Below are 4558 nucleotides of genomic sequence, written 5' to 3' on the forward strand. Positions count from 1 at the left end.
TATAGCTATTAGCAGAGTTGTATATAGCAGAGATAGTGCGGTTGCATGGTGTTCCTTTATCGATTATTTCAGATCGGGATCCACATTTTATGTCATGGTTTTGGAAGAGTTTGAATAAGGCTTTGGGTTTGAGGTTTAGTCTTTATACGACTTATCATCCACAGACGGATGGTCAGTTGTAGCATGTGATTCAAGTTTTGGAGGATATACTTCAGGCTCGTGTTATAGATTTTAATGGTTCTTGGGAGCATTATTTGTCGTTAGTAGAATTTGTGTATAATAATAGTTATCAGTCGAGCATTCAGATGGCTCCATTTGAGGCATTGTATGTACATAAGTGTCGTACTCCCTTGTGTTGGTCTAAGTTGAATAAGACACGTGTTGTTGGTCCGATTCTAGTTCGTGAGACATAGGATAAGGTTAAGTTGATTTCTAACCGTTTAAATTTTACTTTTAATCGACAAAAGTATTATGTTGATTTGAAGTATCATGAGATTGAGTATGCCATGGGTGATTTTGTATTCTTGAAGGTATCACCTTGGAAGAAGGTGTTGTGTTTTGGGTGTAAGGGTAAGTTTAGTTTGAGGTTTATATGACCGTATGAGGTGTTAAAGTGTGTTGGTCCTGCTGTATATTGTCTTAGATTGCTACTTGAGCTTGAGCGTATTCATGATGTATTCCATGTGTTGATGTTGCGTAAGTATCGATTAGATCCTTTACATGTCGTTACGACGGATGATGTTGAGGTTTGTGCTGATCTTTCGTAAAAAGAGTAGCCAATTAAGATTTTAGCTAGATGTGAAAGTTCTTCAGAACAAGTCGATTCCGTTAGTAAAGGTGTTGTGGCGTAACCACAATATCGAGGAGGCAACATTGGAGATTGAGGAGTCAATGAGAGCTCAGTATCCGCAGTTGTTCCATTAAGGTAATTTCGAGGACGAAATTCTTTTTAGGAGAGAGATTTATAACATCCCAAAGTCTAGGTTAGTATTTTGGGTCGGTAGTTAGGTGATTTTTGGAATTTCCGATAAAAATAATATTTTTGGTTTTTAAACTTGTGAATATTAATATTAAGTGTTTAAATGATTTTTTAAATATTAATTATGATTTTTTATAATAATAAAATGTTTGGTAAGTGACTAAATTGAATAAATTGAAAATGTTGATTTTAGTGACTAAAATGTAAAATGATCATATATCAAAATCTATGAAGCTAGTTTTTCCAAGGCTTGTGTGGATGGTTTCCCCCTTCATTCATAATCGTATCTTTCATCTCATTTTTTTCAATTTTATATCTAGATTCATTCTTAATTATTTCTCATTTTCATCCCTAGTTTTCATTAATTGTTCTCTTCATTTTCTCATCCAAACACTTTTGTAATTCACTCTAAAATTCTACCAAAAGTCGTCATGGCTAAAATTATGTTTCTTCAATTACTATTCATTTTTTTGATTGATTTTTATTCCTTTCATCTTGATTTTCTCTCTTTAATTGAGGTTGATTCAATTTCCTTTTGTTTTGCCATTTTCTCTTTTGTTCTTGGAGTTGCCATTGTTGATCTCTTCATCATTTTATCTTCTTTTCCAGCAAGGTATTTCTCTTTTCCTTCGTTTCTTTTTTTCAACGATTAATGATTCAATGAATTGATTATTATAATTAATCAATTCTTTTAAAGAGATGTTTGTGAATTAAACCTGATTTTCAGAGGTATTTAATTTGCTATTTTCTTGATCACTTTTCAAGTTTTTCTTGTGTTGATTAAGGTTTTTATGATTGTATTATTACCATATTAAATCAGTTTTTCAATTGCATTTGAGTTGGATAGGAAATTCTTTAAAACAAGCTTGATTTTGATGTTTTTCAGAAATCCGGGATTAAGATTTAATTGATGTCAATTGTGAGGTTTCTAGATGATTTTAATTGTTGATATTAGTTGTTCTTGATTAAATATTATTGAGGAGAAGTAGTGTCGATGAATCAGAGGATTGGAGATTCGTTTTGGTAAGATTTTCAGTAATTCTGATCTTTTGCTATGTTTAAGAAATAGAAAATTCTGCTATGTTTTGGACGTGTTCCTGATGTGTTGTTTTTCTTTCCAAGGTGTTTAATGTGTTGATAAGTGAGAAAAATTGGTGCATCGTGTTTTGGTGATCGGTTGTTAAGTGTTTGGAGGCTAATTCAATTAGTGGTCAACAAAGTTGAGTGACTTTCATTCTTAGAGGATGAACATGTTCAAGGGTAAAAGAATGTGTAGTTTAGGGAATTTCTTTTAGCTTGAACTTTGTTATAAAGATCTTATTTTGATGCAAATAATTGATATGAAATGTGATATGCAATGTGAATATTGGCATGCATAGTGAATCTTTGTTGCAAGTGATGCATAGTGAATATGTGTTACAAGTGATGCATAGTGGTTTTGTAAGTGTATTTTGCAAAATGTATATATATGAATGTGTTAAGGATGAGTGGAACAACTTCAATATCCATGGATAAGTGAGAAAATTGTTGTCCATATAAGGTTGATCATGACAACGAAATCCTCTATGTGTTTCAAAGTTTATTTTGAAAGTGTACAAGTGTATAAGCTATGCATCGTTTGATAACCACTCTTGTATACTTGGATTAATTAGCTAATCGTTCTTAATTAGACTTTGGATATTAAAGGCATGCCTAATAAAGAGTACTCTATGGTTTTCTATAAATGCATGAGCAAGGGTTATACGAGGTAAGGTTGATGTATTGAGGTATTCTCCGAGAAGATTACAGGGTAAGGTTGGTACTTTGAGCTTTGCTCTGAAATACATGGTTATGGACCTAAGTGATTCCACAAATAAAGGGGAGTTGTATGGAGTCTATTTCTCCATTGAGTGAGTTTTGTTTTGAAAAAAAGGTCATTGATGTTAATTAGAAAAATATATGTATGTGACTTTGCTTAAGAGGTAATTATGCATAAGTACATGTGATTTGCTATGAGTTACATGATGATGAGAGCACGTGTATACTCTGAATTTTGTGCATAACTATGATGCATTAAATGATTATGAAAGCATGACATGATGACATGATTAATGAGGTAAAAACAAGTGAGGAGTGAATGCATATAGGGTTTTTCTTTAGCTTTGATGTGAGTATCGCTTTGAATATTAATTATTCACTGGGCGTTCATCTTACACTCAATGTTTAATACTTTTTTAGAAGATTAGTGGCTGAGTCAGAGGCAAAGAGAAAGCATCTAGTGTGATTGAGCAAGGCATTTGTTAAATAAGGTGTATGTGGTTTGTTTTCATAAAACGATAATGTGGGAACTGTTAGGAGTTTAGTTGAACTTTTGATGGTTGAATTGCAATAAATGTGACATGCTAATTAGACTTAAGATTGACAATGAAGTATGTTGATGATTAGATGTTGTTGTTGAAGATGTTGAATCTATATACATATGTAGTTTGAATACCAAATTTGTCAAATGTTGAATTATGCCTTAATGAAGCGTTTGATGTGTTTAGACAAGTGGCACTAAGTGTACTAAATGTGTTAAACTCATAGGATGCATGAAATGACCCAAAATGAATAATTGGACTAGGCGACTTGTGTCAAAAGTGAACTTTTATGCAATGTTTGACTTTTGATGCTAGATTCTTGTATGATGTTGTGACTTGTGTTATAAAGCATGCTACAAGTGTATTCTAATATGTATAATGTGGTATGAAGGTGTATAAGCATGTATCTAATCCTTATGAATGATAATGTGGAAGTTTTGTAACTTATTTATGCATGTTCTTGAGAATTCTACACTATTCCTGAAAAAGGATTGATCTCTTCCCAAAAAGGATCGATCCTTTACTTCAAAAGATCGATCCCAAACTCACTGTTTTGAAAAAGATCGATCCCTTTACAGTGTGCTCGATGAAAAATGGTAAAATTGCATTCATTAAAGGTCTTAAGTGTCCCTATGTCTTAATTTGACTATAGGATGTTTATATAAGATCAAAATGGTCCATAAATTGAATTGCTTAATAATATTAGGCCTTAACTTGGAATTCGATGAGACTTGAGTTTTCACCCATAAATATACTTAATTACATAATGAATGTGTCAATATGTTTTAGCCCGTAGAAAAGCTTGTTCAATTAGGCTCCTGGTCAATGTCCGACTAATCAATAATTTTATATGTTGCTAATTAAGGATTAAGAATGAATATTGGTAAACTCAATATAATATTTCTATGTTGAATCACTTGACGATGTGAAATTACATAATTACTCATACTTAGCTAATAATGTATATCTTGCAATGCATCAATTGATGGGTGCTAATAAATTGTTGTTTGTTTATCTGTTGTCATGGGTTGCATGATATATGATTTAAATTTGTGTGTTTTTTGCATAGTGCATGTAACGCCTCAAATTCTAAGCTAGTAGTTTCGGATTTACCCGAGACGTAAGAGGGCCTTGTGGAGTTTATAATTTAAGTTGTTGAGCTTATTTGGGTTGGACTTAAGTACAATTAGCCATAAAAACGAGATTTTTGAATTGTAGAAAATATGGAGTGACCAAGAGT

The sequence above is a fragment of the Hibiscus syriacus genome, unplaced genomic scaffold (genome assembly GCF_006381635.1).
Source record: "Hibiscus syriacus cultivar Baekdansim isolate YM2019G1 unplaced genomic scaffold, ASM638163v2 tig00110260_pilon, whole genome shotgun sequence".
NCBI classification, from domain to species: domain Eukaryota; kingdom Viridiplantae; phylum Streptophyta; class Magnoliopsida; order Malvales; family Malvaceae; genus Hibiscus; species Hibiscus syriacus.